Raw genomic sequence first — 21,951 nt, forward strand, 5'->3', positions numbered from 1 at the left:
TATATTATACTATATTATATTCAGACTGGTTCACGAAGAAACGATTAATGAAATTGTAACTGTCACGTTTATTAAGTAATCTTCAACTGTAATGTAACGTAGTCTCTCAAGAACCACGAAATATATGCTCTGGTAGAAAGTATAAAAGTTCAGTCGACACAAATTTTGCACGTAAATAAACTATTACGCTCAAGAGGATTACCCAGCTAACCCAAATTCGTTCGAGCAATTGCCATCGAATTCAGGGTACAGGGTCCGAGGATCTGACCTTGGGTCGCCATAAATATTCAGGACCCTTGGCAATCGGGCGGAATCGTTCGCCACCTGCGCCCGATAACTCTCCACGGTAATCCTGACACACTTACCTTCTCCTAAGCCCTCTGTATTAGCATCGAGGGTAGTCAACGGAATCCAATAAAGTTTTCGCGTTGAGACGTTCACCTGCCTGCCTCACCTGATCTCCACGGGCCCTTCTCGTTAATGAAAGGATCGGCTTCGTCGCTGGAGAAAAGAGAAAGAAAAAAAAAAAAGAAAACTCGTATAAATCCTCGGAGACGGTGAACTTTACGAGGCTGATTTCAAAGCGTGATCCATCGAGATTCCGCGATGTATCTTCCCGGGGCCAAAAATCACAGTTCCTAACAAAGTTTCCGGGCCGTTAACGGCGGCGAGAAAAACACAGAGGCGAAAAGGGACCCGGGGACAAAAACCGGGAACGATCCTCGCGATGGTAGACGAGAGGAGACGAGACGAGACCGTGAGGTCCAGGAAATGGATGGATGGTCGTTCGCAATTTGGCCCCCCAATAACCACGACACAAAGTAGCCAATTTATAATCCCCTGCCCCTCTACGGCGCAGGATACTTTTATCTTCGTACCTCCTCTCTTTCTCTCTCTCTCTCTCTCTCTCTCTCTCTCTCTCTCTCTCTCTCTTTCTCTCCCTCTCTTCCTCTTTTTCTCGTCTTCTCTCGTTCTCCCGTCTGCTCTGCTTTTCTTTTTTCGTTCGTCTCCCTCTTCGGCAGCGTTTCGTCTCACCGAGCAGACGGCGGTGCTCGCCGATAACGGCCGCGACTCGCGAGCAATGGCCCGGGAAATTAAATTTGCCCATTAACCTCTAATCGAGCCGCGCGGACCTCCGCGGGCTGATCTATGCCGCTACTGATTTACTTAACCGGCGAGCCCGAACGGTTTATTCTTAAGTAATGCCGCTCGAAACTGCTTCCTAAGCGATCCAATTGAGATACCCTTCGGCCCTTCGCTGCAAACGCTCGGAAACGGGCCCGCTGTTTCTTTCGCTGGTGCAGCACAGAAAGTGCCATTTGTGTCGAGACGCTGCTACAGACATCTTAAGTCTCGATTCTACCCTCCTGTGCTATCGACTTGTAGGTTTGGAATTAATTTTAGAAAGGAGAAAACTGAGCATCGGTTACCATTACGTTTATCTTGTACCGTAGAGAAGGTGCCATTACCACTGCTGTGTTTTATATATGGAATAATTTTTATTTTAAAGATCCGCAGTGACTTGATAACTACATAGAAACGTTAACAACAGTTCCCTGTATCTAATAACTATATAATTATTATATAAACAGCGGCCTGTCCAATACGGTACTCGGATGAACGATCCCCGCTGCTGCGGCATCAAATGCGAGCATCTTTCATAAAAAAAAGTTCGATGTTTGCGGTGTAAAAGTCACGGACCGTGGCAAAACCGATGACTGCGGAGCGTAATAAAGTTTATCGCGGGTCCGCAGCGACCCGGCCCCTTTTAGCGAAGAGCGCCGTCATCCGAAAGTTAAACGCTCAGCGGAAAAGAAACGTCGGCGCAGTAAACGTTGCCGGTGTGGGTACTCGGGAACAACGGAAGCATTGTGATTCGTTGTTGCCGGTTCCCGAACAATCCCGGACGAGGTTCTCGGCGGGAGGGAGCGCGTTTACGACACGCGGTTTACGAGAACACACGGGGTTTACGAGCGAGCACACACGCACGTTTGAAATTTAACTCGCAAGAAAGAGAGAGAGAGAGAGGATCACGTGGCTTCCTCGACGAAAACGCTCCGGCAATTCCGCACCGGGAACGACAATGGCTCCGAAGAGGCCGCGCGTGGGCGGCCAGACTCCTTTTCTCCGAGAATGTCCCGAAATTAATTGCTTTCGTGGAAGCACTAGGGGCCGGAACAAAGAAAGCCGGCTCTCGATCGGCTCGAACAGCCTGTGTTAGCAATCATGGCGAGCCATGAGTTCACACTACTCGCACCTTGCTGCGCACAATGTCACCGAAGGATATTACCGCTCCAAAGTCTCAATTTTTCAAAAAATTGCGGATTTCTAACCAGCCGACCGCCGAAGGAACAATTAATTTAATAAACCAACGAAAAATAGAAGTCGCGATCTTCCTTGAAAATGGTACGAGAGTTTCAGACGTTTGTGAAACCGTTGGAAAATTTTTTTCGCGGCTGAGCCGGCCATGGATCCGATTGATTAAAGCTTCTCTAAAAAGTGAGACACGCTACGTTTTTGGTCGATCCACCGAGTCATCCCGTAATCGTCGTTTTTCTTTCAGGAACGTAAAACTTTAACAGTTACGCTCACGTTCAGTTATTGATGCGTTAACTGATCGTTTCCAACTTGATGTTCCGAATGAAAAAGATTGCTCGATCGATCGTAGGGCCGGCATGTTCAGTCCTGGAGAACGACCCCGCAGCGGCCGGCACTTAATGGCTGATGGATCAAAAAATTTATCGCGCGGTCCGCGCGAAACCTCGGAAGCCGACTGGCAATTAGCGACCGGTCGTTTCGGTGAAATACAAGGCTGCCCCGATCACCCGAGAGATTCATCGCGATCGTTTCACTTAGGCAGCCCGTGGTGAATCACCTTATGGGGGGAACCTGACCGGGAACCTGAAGGATCCCGCAGTCATTTTTGTTGAAAAAGAAAGTAGCCTTCCCGCTTGATTGGCTGACTTTAATTAGAAATTAATGTCGCTGTACGTGGAGCGTGTGCTAAATTTTTAACCTAGGGCTCCTTAAAAATTTCAAATACAGTGACAAATACTAATACGATAGGTAAGGTTAATATTTAAAAGACATTGAAATTTATGTTCTGAAAATTGTGTGATTGCCGAGTTGAATTATTGGCCCGCATGAGGGTAGCATTCCTCGAGTTCATAATTAAAAGCCACTTAAACCGAATCATTAAACGCTGACAAACAACGCTGACCTCGTAAGCAGCTGACAACCTAAACGAAGCACCAGAAATTCCCCTAACGTGGATGAACCGTCCAAGGCCACCTCCCCCACTCAAACTTAACGAATCGAACGTGCGAATTCAATTTTTCGCAGCTCCAGAATTCGCACTGTCTCCTCTGGGAAGGACCACCTTCAAATCCAACTTTCAGGTCCCTCTACGTGCCTCGATGCTCCATCAAGGGGTGAAACGAGCTCGGAAATTCCCAGGGGTGGTGGTGGAAAAGAGCTAGACCATTTCACGTCAACGATCGACGGATAGATCTCCGATTACGACAACCCGACGTGCCGTATAATTGAGCAGGTGTCGCGAATCGCGAAGGGTAGCGAGGAAAACCTTTGTACCCCTGTATATCGAACGGAAGGGTGTCAATGACAGTTGCACACTTTATTTGCCGATTTTTTTTTCGGTGGGAAAATGCGAACCTTTGATCCGCGACAGCGTAATTGTTAAGGGGTAATCGTTGACAAGGGTTGGAAAATTGTGAACCCTCTTTGAAGCTGTTTTAATCCCAGCAGCTGAGCTTGTCATTTGGAACAATTTTACTGTATGTGACTGGACTTGAATATTATTACATTGACGCAAGGACTAGGTATATCTAGCTGGTTTAAGAAATATTTGAAAATCATTCTAGCCTGTCTTTTAAACATCTAGATCCTCGAATTTAGTTTTACTAAACTCCTATTTCTTACAATTAATGAATTTTTATTCTGTTCTTTATTTTATGCAAACACGAATCTCTAGCAATTTGGTAATCTCTAGTATTTGGTGATAGACATTGCTCTGAATTATAGCATGGTGATTATTCGTAACGCCTCAGATTTGCCATTTGGGTGACGCTGTGGGGGGGGGGGGGGGATAAAATTTCGATTTCACCTGAAGCGGGTCGTTAGCAATCTATTCAGGAATTGAATATTTCCAATCCGTGCATACTAACCTGTTCAGCTGTCCTCCCCCGTAATCAGACACCTCTGGATCATAACGAATGCATAATCCCCGCTAATCCGATTTCTCGCGTCTCAGTTTCCATTCTCTGTCTTCCAGTTTGTCGGCTCCACGCTGTCTGGCCAGCGACGTCCGCTCACCCCCTTCGACGTCACTCCCGGACCGTTTAATTATTATCAACCCCGGTGGCTGCCGGGACGAGTGACGGATGGATTTTCGTTTATACGACGCGCGACGTGGCGTGTAATTAACTGCCGGCCAATTATAGACGGCCGTGCACCACTGCGGTTTTTAACGTTGCCGTGACAGGTGTCGGCTTCCCGTACACCCCCCCCCCCCATACACCCCCGTATCAACCCTTCTTTTATACACGATGAAATTCGAACGGTCACGATCGAAGTCGTGAGAACGTCGATAGTGTCTTCTGTCGAGAGTCTTTTTAATTACGTAACTCACGCCTGGGGCGCAAAGGGATTGGTCCAATCTAATTTTCAATTATTTCTGTCCTTTGAACGTTTCACCCATTGGGATTTTGATTTTAATGACTGCACTTTAAGTACGTAATAAGACTGCACATAAGTGCAAGGCCTGAGGCATCGTTGAACAGAATTATTTTTAGAAATGTAACTAATAGAGAAACGTCGTTGAAAATTTTTGCGCGATCAGCTCAATATCCGAGCTACCTCTCAAAAAATTTTTGATAAAAAATAAAGAATATTAGCATCTAAAAAACATCATCAAAAACAAAATTGTCTACCTCCATCAAAGAACAACGTCACGTAAAAGGGTTGATAATTAAAATGATCGGTGAATGATTTCGGGAAGGGGAGGGGATGTTGGTGAGTGGTGTCGATGAAATAACAACACACGAAGTTTTCAATGGATTTTTTCTTATTTTTTTTTGTATCTTTTTCACTTCATTTCACCAATATCTTTAGGATAGTGGCATTAAAAAATGTTTATTAATATAATATGTATACTTTCCTTAAAATCATCCGTACTCGTATTCTCATAGCGTAATAATCATAATAATATATAATCATTATAATAATAATATATATCTATATTTATTTATATATATATATATATATATTATGTTTATGTATTTCGCATATAGAGAATAGTCAATTACATAGTAGGTTTGCGTAGGTTTTTTTTTTGTTGTATTCATTATTACCATTATTATTATTTTTTTTTGTTCATTTAATCTTTAATTGTAAAGGTATTCCATTACTAAACATATAAAAGCGGTATAAAGCTCGATCCTCACACGCTAAATTGTATTTTACCTCCACTTCATTTCTATTTTTTTTTCCTTATTCCGCGAGTTCTCGTAATCTTCTTTTGTCCGTTCCCTCACCCAATAATAATAATAATTATTGAATAAATCGTCTTACCACCAAGGTTAGTTCTCCTTTCACTCTCTCTCTCTCTCTCTCTCTCTCTCTCTCTCTCTCTCTCTCTCTCTCTCTCTCTCTCTCTCTGTTACATACGCACACACAAATACACGCATACACACGCTCATCCTGTCACCCTTTCTTTCTCGCTATACAAATCGCCTCTCGCGAACAAAAAAACCGTTTGTTTGCTCTCTCATCCGTTCGCACACCCATCGATCTCGCACGAAAAAAAAAGAAAAAAAAACAAAAACTGTCATCGTCGTCATTCACGCAAGTCTCTCGCTCTCTGTCAGCGTTCGTTCTTTCCCTCTCTCTCTCTCTTTCTCTCTCTCTCTCTCCCTCTCTCTCTCTCTCTCTCTCTCTCTCTCTCTCTCTCTCTCTCGTCACTCTGTTCACGTAAACCTAGGCGCGTAGTAATGCGATTTTAATGCTTAATAAGTGTGTACAGTGTGCTTCGTCGTCGACGTCCCTTTCGTCGAAGCCCCGTCGCGTCGGCGTGCGACGCCGTTGCCCACCGGGCGAAGAAAAACCGAAAACAAAACCGCAAAATCAAACCGTCGAGCTCGCTCGAACGGGACGAAAACAGCACAAGAGCAAAGTAGAAGAGCCCGGTGGGGATGGCCAGGGCCGAGATACAAAGGGTGCACGATCGAAAGGGACGCGTGAGCCCGAAAAAACTGCCAGGACCATATTGACCGTGTCCTCCGCTCTGTCTAAGAGCATCGATTAATTAACGCGAACTCGCATCCAGCGCGACGATGACGACGGCCACGGAGAGACCGTTCCCTCCTTCATCGTCTCTCCCCCCCCTCTCTCTCTCTCTTTTCCCCCCGTGACCTTGACCTTCTGTCTGTCCCTGAAAATCCGGGTCAACGGCCACGGACCCGACCGTCGCCAACGACGTCTCCGTCGAGTGAAATATTAAAAGACTAAAAAGACGAGTCGTTTCTTCGAGACTTTCCTCCTTCATCCCTTACCCAGCAACCTCACCAATAGGCCTCTGTATTACATTTCTCTTTCTCTCGCTCCCCCTTTATTTTAATTCCATTCTTTGTACGCCACCTGTGTTCTCGATTCAATTTTTTCTATCCAGAAGGAATTGAAAATTCGCTTTTCTGAACGATCCTCTCGAAGAAACGACCCCAACACGTGTTAAGCACTAGCTCTCGATCGACACAGCTTATCGATAATATACTCTTTTTCTTTTCTTTTCTTCAACCGTAAATCATCCCACTTCGTTACTTTCCACTCCTTCGTGCGTCTATCTTCCTCTCGAAGTCGCTGGCGGGCACACCGGGCGCGTCTTTTGTGTTTTCCCTTTTCTCGCGGTCCCATCCCCCCACCCCTCCCTGTCTACCGCGGATTTTTCATCGCCCGTGATCTCGATCGTTCTCGGAGGATTTAGTCTCACTATTTTTCCGGCGTTCTCAGAGCTCGGAGATCACCGCGAGCACGATTCCGACGCCCAGCACCGGGAATCCGTCGCGACGAAGCATTCCCGAGTCTATAGAACATTTGCTTCGCACGCAAAACCACGAACCCCGTCGAAAACACGATCCTCCGACCCCGTTTTGTACGCTTTCGATGCCGTTTCGACGCCCACGCTTCTTACTGTCAGATAGGTTCGCAGACACGACGCGATCCACGATCTTACAACCGCCGATCCGGTGATCCGATACCTACGATTCTGATGGGATTAACGAGAGACTCGCCCCCCGGTATTGGGGTTGTGTGTTTGTTTTCCCCTGGAGATAATCCCCGCAACGCTCTTCCGAAAGAATCTCGGAAAATATACGCGCAATGCGAGCCGGTTCTTTGTCGAAGCACGTGTGCTTCCTTCGATTTCGAACTTTCGAAATCAACGAAAGAGTTGAGTGCGCGCTTCTCTGGATCAAACAGCAATTTTTAAAAATGTAACTACGCGTCTTGGAATCGGACAGAATTTTTTTTTGAAGTCAATTACACTTTCCTGGAATGAACATAAATGTTTAAAACCTGATCACGCTCCTCTGGATCGAATAAAGAATTTTTCTTTTGTTCTCTGGACCAAACACAAATTTTTCGTAATGAATCACACGTCTCTGAAGCCAACGGCAATTTTTTAGAAGATAATCACACCCTCCTGGATCGAACAAAAATTTTGATAAGCTCATCGATCCGCCTAGAGTCGAATAAGAATTTTTGTATGGAACATCTCGTTATTAAGTGTGGGGTTGAATTTTGCAAAAGAAGAACTGAATTTTTGAAAATAAAACCGCATATCTCTTCGGAAAAATCGTTGTTCTGATTATTAATAGTTTTTCAATTCGTCAGTTCGCTCGATTCTTTATTGTTAGAAATTTATTATAAGGGCCAAGCCCATGGATACATACAGTGGAATAAATAATATTGGATACATAAATAAAAAAGCTTCTAAAAATTCGAAGTAATAGAGATATTGTACAACTTTTTACGCCAATCGATTTTAGCAGCTACATTTTCTTTCCTATTGTTTAACAGATCTCACGGCCAAGATCCGATCGGAGAAGCGATGCGTTCGTGGATCGTCGACGCGGATCACCGTTCGATCAATGAGATAGATCTAGCGAGCCGGAAATCGCCACCGGATGTTGATGTCGCCCGCCAGCTAAAGGTACAGCGTAGTATCTAATAACACCCGAGTTAGACTCTCGCCCTCAAGCCAACCAAACAAGTATAGTTCGCATACAATTATTACAAATACGAATTCTTAAATATCAACTCTTATACTCTAACGATAGAATGATAATTAATAGGGTGTGTTGTCTCTTGCGAGACGACCGGGATGTAAACCGAGGTATACCCGGCCCCACTTTACCGGGTACACGTATCCGTCATAATAATATTTTTCTTCCTAATAATTAATATACTCTTGTTAGCTTTTCCCACATTTTTTCCCTTTATCTCGAATAGGTTGTTGTCACCGAAGAAGCAACGAGTGCCTCGCGGGATCCGCTGTCGATCGCAAAAGTTCGCACATTTGTGCAAAATATGCGAAACAAATGAAGAAAAATTCTAAACAATTTACAAAATGCTACAATAAGATGAAACAGACCCTGAAGAACCAATATCCTCAGGTTTAGTCACCAAAAAAACATGGTATCGGCACAGAATATCGACAACCAAATTTCGCGGAGTTCTAAAACGTCACTCCGGGCTTATATGTTTCCGGATATTTTCAGAATCATTTCAGAATCCGTCTGACTTTAATTGACGAGACAATCGACGTCGATAAAGCAAGCAAGAGTCTCTTTCGATTCTAATATTTAATGCACACGGACTTTTACGAGCGACTGCGTGTCGTGCATTTGCTAGCAGAGACGGGTAAAATTGTCAACAAAACGAGAAACTACCGAAAACAATATTAAATACAATCACACTTCCAGACTCTCAAAAATAAGAGAACCATAATCACTAAGGTAAAGCAATATTACCAATTGTCCACTAATTATTCAGGACCATGAGACGTCCTCAAGCAATCCTGTGAATATCTAATTCGCTTGAAACAAGATCAAAATCCCGTCTCTGTGTTCGAATATCGACGAACGTCGTTCATAGTTAGGCGACGAGTGTGAGGCTGAAAATGAATATGTAATCGGCGAGCACCGAACCGGAAATGCTCGTCACACGTCTGCTGGGATTTCCCTAGAACGCAAAGGGTTTTGCTTCGCTGAATCTCTGCTCGGAGTACTCTAACACCTACTATGTTATCGATTAGAATTAGATAGTTCCGGCGAGACGGAACCGTCTGTGCTTCTCTTATGCTTACAGTTCTACCTAGCGATACCTGAATATAGAACCCGATGCGGAGCTCCTCTGTCTGAAAACAGTGCGATCTTGAATCGTGGCGGCAGATATCAACGCGTCGAATCATTCCCGATGATGTGTCGAACTCGAACGCAGCCTTGGACATTTTCAATTAATCATTCATTCAGTTTTAAATTAAGAAGAAAAAAGAAGCTTCTCATTCTCTGTGAAAATTTTTGAATTGTATCACTTTAAATAGAATTACAAATTCGAGAGCTGTTCTTATTTCAAATATTTTCTTAAAAAGATATTTATCGACACCAACCACTTGTGATAAATTTTATTAAAACTGTTATCCAAATGAAAAAGTTATGTCACAATATTGTTGGAATTTTGATTTTCCAAAGGTATTGTTTAGAAAATGTCCAAGGCTGGTCGAAGCTCGCCTGTGCGAAAGCTCTCTGACCCATTTCCTCCGTAAAACTGCTAATCGAAAATACCTGAATCCCCTAATCGAAAGCTCAGTCGACTTTTTAGACAGAATATCGAACTGGATGTGCCGAGGTCGATCCTCGAATCGATTCCGTCCACATTGAACAGTGTAGAAACAAACTTCTCTTCCGCAGAAACGTTCTGGCTCACATTGTTTTTCATTAAACGATAGAAACCTGCTCGACCGAGGACGAGTCACGCTATCATCTACCACCGAAACGCTTTCTTTTTCTTTTGCAGATCACTTTTGAGTAGACTTTTATCAAAAATATATTCTATATATATGTCTATACGTAATCTCCTCCGGCAAGATGTCGGTCTTCCCCGGCGCTCGAGTAAAAAAGTCTACGAATATTCGAACTATCAAGGAAATCTTGAAGGATCGGATATGGAGACGCCAAGTGAACCGAATCCGCCGCCATTTGTCAATTTTTCCGTCCTCGAATCGTCCACGGTCGAGCAGTGCAGATTTTTCTTTAAATAATCGACTAATTTTCATTCGATTCCACAGAGAAACGAAAAAGTAATGATTTTGAGTTGTCAGCGTGGATGGAATCGTTTCGAGAAGCCTAACCCCGCGCGGCACGGTGTTCCTAGGATTATTTAGAGATCATCTACGAAAGGTCAGTCTGAAGTCACCTGTAAATGCGTCGAAATTCACGGAGATAGAAATACACGCGGCTAAAAACGTCTCGGAAAATTCGAAGGCTGGAACAATTATGTTTCTCGAGTCTTATTTCGGCAGTTCTGCTCGCCGACGCCCCGAAAAAACCGATCTCTCGATCTCGTCTCGGTTTCCATCTTGAAATCCAAACCCTCTAGCAAGCAAGATCGAGGTCCGCATAATCATTCGCTATCATAAAACCAAAACTCGCGACTTCGAAGGCGGAGAATCAGCAAGAGCTCGCATCAAAATTCTGCATCTACTTGCTGCGCCGACGAAGATTCAATCTCGGACAATTTTGATCGTAGTTAACGCCTCGATTGTACTCTCCAGGTAGCCTAATCTCGAAACCCAAGTCCAACTTCTTCGAGAACCAGATCGAAAGACGGTCGAGTCGTCGGCGTGATTATTTTAAATATTTTTAATTCGCTGGCGGAAGTACGACCGAGCATGTCGCACGGGATCATTCGAAAATGGTCGGGTCAAGGGATTATGCTCGTGATTGCTGAGTGTATGTAGATCGACCAGTCGATTGGACATATTATGTGTGTCGTGTACGTGGACTTTTGCATTGTTTCTTGCGTGTTTCGCTTTTTGTCTTCGCTTTTATTATTTTTCCCCCCCTGTTCTATGTAATTGTTAATTAATAGGGTTGCCAGGTGTGTGTTCCGACAGACGTTACACCGAGTCTTCTTCTTAATCGCTTATATGCTCTCTGTTGCACGTGGCAACCGTAGTAATCGAGACTAACTAACTAGCTATACTCTATAGAATGTATGATTAATGAGGACAAAAGGGGACACCTAGAAAGGAGATACAGCTTCTCTCCTTGGATAAGATTAAAATCGGCGGTTCACTCGTTAACTGGATGGGCTGCGTGCAATAAAACAGACACACGCGCGCGCACACACACGCATACAGACACGTACTCGGGCGCTCGTTCGTGTTCACACCGAGAACTTCTATCTACGGTTATTGGATTCCACCTTTCAAGCTTAAGTTCCTTTTCTACAGGGAACGACGACGACCACGGAGAGAATCGGCGCTAAGTCCTGTCGTTAATTCCCTTTGATACGCGGTAATTGTGCCATCGCACTTAAGACCGGCTCAGCAGGATTTCGAGGGGCTCTACTCGCCGAACGGGGCCGCCCATTCCCTTTTTCTTTTCGTTTCTTTTCTTTCGGCCAAGGGAAAAAGGCGGGTCGAGTTTGTTTAGAACGCCGATGGGCCCGAACGCTGCCCCGTGGAAACCACGAAACCACCAATTCCCGAAAAACAACTCGATCATCTCTCCCATCCATAATTACACGACTCCTCCGAGATCCACGGGATACATCGACAAATTTTTGTTGGCTTAGTCAATCGTTTTGCAGGATTCTTTTTTAGCTCAGAAGTTCGAGTTTCGTCATTTCTCTAATCACATTTTACAAAATTTCCCCCTTGACAGAATCTTTTGACGATCCAATTTTTGACAATGTACAGCAGCACATATGTTTGCTAGCGTTCTCGCGCCATGGTTGATTAAATTTTACACGCATGCCTTGAATAACCAGAGGCAGGAAAAAGAAGACTATGGAATCCGGAGGATCTCTGCACGAACCATTGAATATTGATACTAATAAATTCCCCGCAGCTTGAACGATTGAACATACGATGGAAGAAATTAAATTTACTTGTTATCTACAGAATGTACGAACAACCATCAATTCCGCCGATCGCGAACTATGTCTATGAAAATGACTTCCATTAAATTCTTCACGAAAATCGATGTCCTCTGGAGCTAAGAATTTTCTCTGAATGGGAGAAATGATTCTCCGAGTTTCTACTTGTTCCAGATCGCATAATTGGATCCTGAGATCAATTCCAAGGATTCTGGGATACGGGATTTCCACGTTGAAAGCGTCACGGGTTCCCCAAAGACGCGTTACCTGAGAGAATTCGGGATCGAGACAGATAAATCGTTTGCAGCCAGGTCTTAAGTGTCGATGGTAGTCTAGATCGTTAACGTGCAGGTATATCGATGCAAGTGTTAAGTGCGTACGTAATATATGCATAATATATATATATATATATATATATTTATATTTATATTATATATATCGTATGTATGTACGTATCAATACATACTTTGAATGAGCCTAATTCTAGATAAGTATGCGGTACGGTGACCATATACAATAGATCGATTTGTTAATTCTCCGTATCGCTAGATCGCGACAATAACTCCTACACCAGGGAAAACATCGTTAAACGTTACTCTTCCTCCTAATATTACCTTCATCTTCTCGTTCGCTCGTTTTGCATCATTCTACACTCTTCGTTTCATTCTCTCTTTTACAGACATTCGATGATTCTCTCTTTTTCATTCATGTGATCATTCTCTCTTTTTCTCTCTGTCTCTCTTCTGTCTCGTCCTGTTCCTCCTTCCTCGTGTCAATCTAACTCCATTCGTCGCTCGAATATAATTATTCGTTAGAAAAATTTGTACTCTTATAGGGGAGGTATCGAGCGGACCGCGACTACGCCTGAGCTGCCGTAATCGCCACCATTTTACATCGTAATAAAATCCCTTAAAAAATTCCAACAACTTTTAATTAGGTCTTCCATATTTTAATTTCTGTTCTTCGAAAGGTACAAGCGTTGAAATTAATTTTGTGCAATTCTTTTCCGTAGCTTGCAATATTATTTCCTATGTTTAACCCTCGCACTGTGTTCGAGCCACTATGATATTTAAAATTGCATTCTTCGTACAACACAAGCTTCCAGGTGAATTTTCATATAATTTTTTCTTTTTTTTTTTTTTTTCTTGTATTGCAATGCAATTTCTTTTATTGCTTCACGTTTTCTTCCCCCAACCCCCTGGCATATCCGAGACAATATGATATTTAAATATACACAATTTGTACGACAGGAGGTAAATGTCAATTTTATGAAATTTTTATGTGATTTTACTTTTTCATTTTCCTCTTTTCAACCCTTACAGCGCGATCGGAATTTTATACAATTTAAAATTCTCATTTTATTTTCTCGGTTCAGTTCTTCTTCTTAATATCCATCACTTCATAAGAAAAAGAACTGAATGTAATTAGCTATTCTTCTCCTCTTTACACTATTTTCTCCTTTTTCCTTTATATTAATTCTTCTGAATACAATATCCTTGAATGTTTCGTATCATCTCCCTTCAAATGTGATACTTAATGGTACGCTCTTGCTATTAAAAAATCTTCCGAACAAATTTCCTACATGCACAACGGTGTACAATTACAACTTGATAAATCTTCCAACCACATTTTCTAAACACATTCCTCTGAATCGATATGGATGTATAAATCAGCGAAACACAATGCGAGGATTCAACGTTCCATCCTTCTCAAGTCCTATCGATTCAAATCTTCCGAAGATTCTCTTTGGAATCCGAGCAAAATGGCGAACGACAGAACAGCCGATCGGCAGCCGGGTAGGCCAAGCGAGACGCATTCCCTTGATCAGCCACGAAACACGATCCCCGATTCGAGAGGGCGCAGTTCAATTAGAGCTTCCTCGATCGTTCCAAGAACACTCTCCTCCGCTTTCTCCCATTCATTGTCTCTACGATGCGATCCACCCCCGCTGCTTCAGAACGTTGTTCGCCCCGCGTAAAAAGGGAAAACAACCGCCATAAATAAAAGAACGATAGAACGAAAGAAAGAATGAAAAGAAGGGAAGGCGCGGCTTCCGTGTTTTTCATTTGCACAGCACTCGAGACGTCTGCCAATTAAATTAAATAGTGTTTCGACGCAGGATCAACGATTCCTCGCGACTCGAAATAAAGGACGACCCCCCTCGAAGTCTATTTGCGATGCAATAATCCATCAAACAAACCCGTGTTTCACGACTCCCTCTCTCTCTTGCATTCTCATTTCCCTCCCTCTTTTCTGCTTACTCTCTCTCTCTCTCTCTCTCTCTCTCTCTCTCTCTCTCTCTCTCTCTCTCTCTCTCTCTCTCTCTCTCTCTCTCTCTCTCTCTCTCTCTCTCTCTCTCTTTCGGTCAGTTTCGTGGCTGAATCTCGGAAGAATGCATCTCATCTCTATCTTTCTTTTCTCGTCTCTTTCTCTCTTGATCTCCGGTTTCGACGAAAGAAAACGCGGTGGAACGGAAAGGAAAGCTAGTGGTTCAGCCAACGAGAATTCGGACAAGGGCTTCCGGAACACGGTTCGGTAAACGGAGCGTCTCTTTTCCTCGATTTCTCTCTTCTCTTTTTCTTTTTCTCTTTCTCTCTCTCTCTCTCTCTCTCTCTCTCTCTCTTTCTCTCTCTCATTCTCTTCATTATTCGCTAGCGATGGGTAGCAGATCCTCTCATTCGACAGTCGCTCGGCTCATTCACTCGAGATCACTAAACACCGAAGGAGAGCGCGCTCGGATCTTACTCGGAAAATCCTCCAATGATTATCTCGCTCCAATGTTGAGCGTAAACGCCTGTCGATCTCTCCCTCTCTCCTTTCTTTTATTACCATTGTTCTCGTTTTCTCGGAGATCCGAACGCGCCCGGGTTCCGTCTACAAGCTACAAAAATGGGAGACAGCTTCGATCGCATGCTTAACCGTCTACGAGCAAAGGGTAACCTACTGGGATCATCGTCGTCGACGATCTATAGTCCACGGGACGATCCCCTCAGGGAGCGTGATCGTCGATTACGGTGATCCAGGGGATGGGGCGCGTCTGATTATTATAGTTCGCGTGCGATTATGCGGGTGCGTTCTAACGGTGAAAAAACCGCGTCGCGAAATTACGCCGATCGGACCGTCGTGCGTCAGCGCGGCTGTTTCTCACGTCGAGGTCGATCCTCGCGCTATAGTGATCTCCCAGGTCGATGGAGTATACCTTTTTTCTTTTAGGTGAAATTAATTGGTCGGTGGTCTGAAAGCCGGTGATTCACCTGGTGACGGTTTGTTCTCTTCAGGAAAGTAAAAGAACGATCATAGAAATAAACGAGAAGTTCACGGTTGTGCATTCACTTTATAATTTAATTCTCAGTTCTTTCGATTCACTGAGATCTTTTGTTTGTTTCTAGGAAAATTAAGTGGGTTATCTGGAAGCCGTTAATTGACCTGCAGATGATCTGTTCGCTTTTTGAAGTTTTTTTAACGATGGTGAAAATAGAAGAGAAGAAAGTGAATTGAGACAATATCAATTCCTAAAAATGCCTAAAATCATAGACTGTTTTATTAAAAAAAAAATTAAAGAATGACTAAAACGTTCCTTTTTCGATTGAAAAATGTCGGAAAAAGCTTCCAAAATTCCCAGAAATTCACAGAAGGTAACGCGAACCTCTCTGACCCGAGATTGCCTTAATTTCACTAATACGAAGAAGTGGTATACTGATTTCAAGTGCAAGGGATGCGCGAGTCGCCCCGACGCGACTGAAAGCGCGTCTCTCAGGCGTAACCACAGTGAAACGCTTGACAGCAAAGCTTTACCCTGACAGATAAACGCACCGAGCCCGATAGAAAGATTTCGTGAAGCCTTAAAACGTTAATGGTGTATCGCTTTCGAATACCACGTAGCCAATCATGGATTGCCGGGGGTTGAAAACCCTCTCGAACGATTTCCACCGAAGGGGTTCGAGTCGGATATCGATTAAAAGCTACTTAACCGAGAGAACAGTCTAGGATCTAGGTCGAAATTCCACACGTTGCCTAGTCTACGAACTGCGCGCGCTAGTCTAAAGCGAAGTTATAAAAGAGAGCAGAGGATCCAGTCGGAGTTGGTTCCCCTTTCCGTGAAATCGTTCGAGAGACACCCCCTATGAAAAGTTTAACCACTACGAACGAGTTTAGACGTTGATTTCCGATAGGAGCGGCAATTTCCACGCAACTTTCTCTTCGCTTTCGATTCCCAACAACCTCGACAAACGTCTCTCTCCAACCTCTGTCTCTCAAAATTTTCCCTTCTCTCGCATTTTCTCTCTGTCTCTCTCTCTGTTCAATCCTTCGCGCGTCCCTTATTTCCCAACCTTCCCTCTTCGATTCCCCGATTCGAAAAACTCTCTGTCAGTTGTCCCGTTTGGTCCGCACTACCAGCATTGTTTAATTCCTTGCTTTCGCAATGCCACAAGAAAATTGCTTGTGTTCGTATTTTTTGTCTTATCTCCTTATTACATCCCTTATTACATCCTTTCCCACATGCCTGCCGTCCGATCGGTTTTCCCCTTCTCTCTCTCTCTCTCTCTCACTCTCACTCTCACTCTCTCCACTCTCTTCTTCTTCTTCTTACTCCTCGGCTCACCTATCATTCCATTTAAACGTTTAATTAGTTAGTACATGCTAAAACACACGCGATAGAAAAAACTACAGCTAAAAGAACGCGGGCTTCGCGAATCGTGTTTCTCGTCCTCCGTCGATCCTCCGTCGATCGTCGGAGGATCTCTTGCGTTTCTCATGTTCGTTCGTTCCTCGCCAATTGTTCTCGTATCGTTTTCGACGCGAGAGAGAAATTTCTCCGGTTCCTGGTGAAGTTTCGTCCGCAAACTTTTCTCTCCCCCTTCCACGGGTCAATTCGAAAGTTCGATCGTATCGAAAGGGCCGAACGGAGCAGAGACTCGATCGAAGTTTCCTCGAGAGGGATCTCTCTCTCTCTCTCTCTCTTTCTCCGTTCTCTTTCTCTTTCCTTCGTCCGTGCTCGCTCTATTTTCTCGCTGCTTTCCTCCGTCTTATTGTTTCCGATTCTCCTTCTCGTACACTCTTTTCTTTTTTCTTTTTCTTCTTTACGCAAAGAACTAGCAATAAATTACGCGGTTTTCTACGCTTAAACTAAACTTAAACTCGAACCTCGATAAATCCTAGCGCGTTCAAGACGTACACTCGACCCTTGTTGCCCGATCTCGTTTCGTGATCGCCTCGGCGATCGCTTAAAAAAATAGGGTACAAAAATTATACATCTAAATTTCAAAGCCTTACCGAAATACAAAACTACTACGCGTATAAACCTACCCGCGCCGACAATTTCAATTTTGTTTCGTACCTCAATTTCTTTTCTCCTTTTTTTTTGCTTTTGTTTTCGACAAATTTCGCTCCTCTTTTTTCCTTGGTTTTCTCGCTTAATAAAAAACACAGCCGAATTAAAATGCCCCGAAACATTTACGCTCCAACGAAACTTTTCGCTCTGCTCGCGAAAATTTTGCATCGATCAACCCGCGATCTTCTTTAATGGCGCCCGATTCGAATACGTTCGCGTGTCGAAACCGAAGCGACTATTCTATACGATTAAACACCGATTGATTACGTCTCTTAACGCCGATATCGAAAAAAAAGGAAATTGCTTATCGTTTCCAGATTATACGAAAGACTTTACCTCTCCCTGTATCTCGCGAATTTTCGCGTTCTCTCCCTCTCTCTCTCTCTCTCTGCCGCGAGACTCACTTCCGAGAATACAGAAAACGCCGAAGTGCGAAACGAGCTCGCCGCGCGGATCCATGGATCCCCGTGGATCCACCGGGATAAAAGAAAGAAACGAAACGACTGCGTCGCTTCGTTCGCATCAAGATTCGGAAAGAACCCTAAACGCTTCGATAGACCGACTTGTGCTCCCTCGCCGTGCAGCATCGATCTTCAGATTCGAAGATCCATTGTTCAGGATCTCCGAAATTCTGGAGGATCGTCGGTGTTCCACGTTCGAGTCGATCGATTCACAGATTCACTACTTTTATTGCGATGCTAGAGCTAAGACTAAGGGAAACTTTGCTACCCGTAGATCTGCTCGAACTAGGAACATCGATGTTCCGCTATCGTTCACGATAGATCGTGGAGACTCGTCGAAGCTTTCAGCGAGCCAACGGAGCGTTCGATCCACATGAAAGATCGTGATTTTTTTTTTTTGAGAAATCGTCGAGAAACTACGTCTACTAGAAAAAGGCTACCACCGAAGGGAACAGAGAGCGATACACACCGACAATTATACCGCTATATACATAGTAATTAGTACACCGTAAACGCGATTATATGTACGAAGGGGAGGGGAGTTGGTTAGGTAGCACATCCACACGCCATTCAGACACATCGGTTGCACCCCTTCAGGAAATCGGCTGCCAATAGCCGGCTTCGGGGCTCGGGGAGCCTAGCATCTAACGATCATCTACATCGATCGTGATCGACGCCATCTTTCCGTCCATACTTCCGTCTAAATACTCCACCCCCTCTTGCTCGTCTACCCTCCCCGAAAATCGCGATCCTGATCGCTTGGGGATTGACTGAGAATTTCCGAAATGATTCGAGGGTTGATCGACCTGACACGTCCGAAACTGACGTATCAATTTAAGAACTATTATTGTTATTCGGACTAAGGGTTGGAGCATCGTCCAAGATGGCTTTAAGTTTATTATAAAATTCAGGAAGCTGTTGGGAGAAGCTGAGAAACTTCTGGTGAATTGTAGACTTTTGGTGAAGCAGTGAAATTAGAAAATTTGGACAGTCTACACTGTCTACGCAGCTTCCGATCAAATTTATGATCGAAATCAACCCTGAAATCATCCGCAAGAGGGGTACCAGTAAGCCCATCGCAAGTCCTGAGAATCTATACGAATACAACCCACGCGAGAACGAAAAAACCTAACGTAACGAAGCGAGAATTGAACCATGATGCGCGACGAGTAATAGAATCTTCGTGTATCCGTGTGTGTTATACTCGTGTGTAAATGTATATGTACGTGTACTCTCTCACACTATTTTCTCTTTCTCTCTGTCTCTCGCTCTCTTCCAAGTATACAGTTGCTTTCATTCCCATAACGAGACTCACTCACTCACTCTCTCTCTCTTCTCGGAGCTTCGATCGATTGGATCACGGCTCGTAAAAACCAGAGGGTACAAGAGAGGGGGTTGAGGGGTTGATGAAGCGAGGGAACATAAAAGGTGGGCGGAAAGGGAGGATTCTCGAAAGGAAATAAATCCGAGGAAACGAAACGAAGAGCCGTGAACCAATTGTCTCCGCAGCTAAGTCGATTAACTTATCGATCCTCCGCATCTCAGCAGTCATCGACTTTCGCTTCTCTCGCTCGCTGTCCACCTTTGACTCTTTCTCTTTCTCATCTTGCGTCGCAATCACACTTTTTCCCCTTTCCTCTTAACTCTCTCGTTCGTCGAGAATCATCTCTTTCAATAAACACATTAAAATTTTCTCCTCCCCCTACACCTCTGGTATAATTTCTTGTATGGTGTGTGATTGTGTATGGTGTGTAATTCGTGTGATCGGAGAGATAACTCGAGCGATATCTCTCTCTCTCTCTCTCTCTCTCTCTCTCTCTCTCTCTCTCGATCGCGAGCGACTCGTCGTTACTAATTTTTCGACCACACACGCCCGAAACACGCGAGAGAGCAGACGGGAACAGGTGCTATAGGTTAAACAACAACATTAGGTTCCTATGTACATTTGTACCTTAGCCAACGTATCCCCGGATCGACTCGATCGCGGGCCGGGCTCCCAGGATCTACGCTCCTTCAATATCTCCCAAAAAAATCCTCGTCTCGTTGATCGAAATCGTGTCGAACCATTCGATTTTTAGAGAAATCTCTGTTAGTAACCATTAAATGTCAACTGCAAATGTTGCAATTCTTTCCATTCAGAGATTCTTCATGGAGATCCATCGGAAATCTAAGCTGTGTTATGCTATTTTATACTGTGCCATGATATTTTATGCTGTGCCACCCTATTCCATGTTCTGCCATGTTATTTTATCTTACGCCATACTATTTTATGCTATGCAATACTGTGTTACCATAGACTAGGATATTTTATAGAACCGATGCTGAAAAGTTTGCTTTAGTACAGCATAACATAGTATGGCATAAGACAGCACAACTTAGTTCACCAACGGATCCAACGCTTTAAAACTGTATTACTCTTGATCTACGAATTACTGTGACTCGCATACATGTTCAGAAAACTTCTGAGCAATTACTAACGGTGGAAATTTGCCATACGATACTTATTTTATTACCTTTGTCACCCTCTCTTTCGCTATAATACATTCTCTTCAACTCTGATATCAGTTTAGATGATTTTCGAACAATTATCAAGGGTGGAAAATTGTCATAAAACACCTATTTTATTATTTAAATCGCCCTCTCCTTCTATAGTTCTCTATAATACATTCTCTTCAACGCTGATATCAATTTCATGATTCTAATTTGGACGAATATGTACGACAGTTTTCTTGGAACAAGTATGCAAGTCTTATTATCTGTTTCTGAAGTATTCTATCAAAGAAGGAGAAACATTATACTTGCAAGATGGAGATCATTCTCCGGGATAGTGCAAAAAGCTCGGATCGATTCAACTATTGCAAGGATTTCAAAGAAAGAATAGTTCGAAGCTTTTCTGACGCTAAACGTTACAATAAACAACAGAGTAAAGACACGGCCGTCTTTATATAGAAAAATCAACGAAGATGCGAATTTCCTATCATTTCCATTTCCAAACAAGAACACCATCGATTCTAGAGTCAATCTACGTGTCACACACGGTGTTCAGAGTGTCAACGAGACGGGACAGGTGATTATCAACCTTCTAAATTTCCGTAGGACTCGTGCAGATCCTCGGAGAACATCGGACTACCCCCAGTGTAGCCGTAGCGCTCGATCCTCTTTAAAAAATCTCCGAAGAACCAACTCGAAAAACCTTCAACGCGATTTGGCACCGATACTGTCCCACGAACCACCCTGCCAGCAGCCAACAATGTTTCTTGAGAGGTCTCGGATTGCTAGCAGGGCTTGAAAATAACTGTTCCGACCCGTTATGTAAGAGCTCCGACTGAAACTGCTGTGGAGAACCTCTGTCAATAAGAACTCTCTGCCATGAAGTGCCACATCAACCGAAGCACAAATTGAAAATATGAAATCGAAAGAACTTCCTATTCTGAATCATACAATAACTGTGCACGAATGTCGAAATTTCATGCATTTACGAGAAAAATTCAAAGAATTCAATAATGTAAACGCACCATTTGCAACTAAAATTAGTAAAGAAGGAAAGAAACTATAGCTAATTCTCCAGGCAGACAATTTTTATTCTGCATGAAATTATTATAACTCAAATATTTTGAACCGTCTTCCTCTGCTATGACAATTTTCCAACTAAATGCCCAAATACAGTGATTTCTCTATATATGTCGCCATGGCCTGGATGATAAATGTCGCGGAATTACCCCCACTACCGCAGGTTACACCCCGTAACGCGGCTCGAGTATGTCCCCTGGACGATACTTGTCGCTGGCAAGACCCGTGTTGTTGACATATATCGAGAATTCTCTGTATATAGTAAATTAATACAAAGGTCCATCGTATAACCGAAATGATGACGAATTGCAGTACCGATATGGAAACCAAGCGAGGAACCACAACTGAAACGGACAATGGTTGAAAATTTCGATTTTTCGTGAGAGTTATTTAAAGCAAAGGTTCTCCGGGGCC

At 43.6% G+C, this 21,951-nt stretch overlaps 1 protein-coding gene across 1 annotated transcript in view; it reads right to left on the reverse strand.

The window, feature by feature from the left end:
- LOC143357941 (headcase protein-like) overlaps positions 1-21,951 on the reverse strand; it is a 237,343-nt gene that overhangs the window by 21,779 nt on the left and 193,613 nt on the right. The window lies entirely within an intron of this gene.

Source organism: Halictus rubicundus, chromosome 10 (genome assembly GCF_050948215.1).
Source record: "Halictus rubicundus isolate RS-2024b chromosome 10, iyHalRubi1_principal, whole genome shotgun sequence".
NCBI lineage: Eukaryota > Metazoa > Arthropoda > Insecta > Hymenoptera > Halictidae > Halictus > Halictus rubicundus.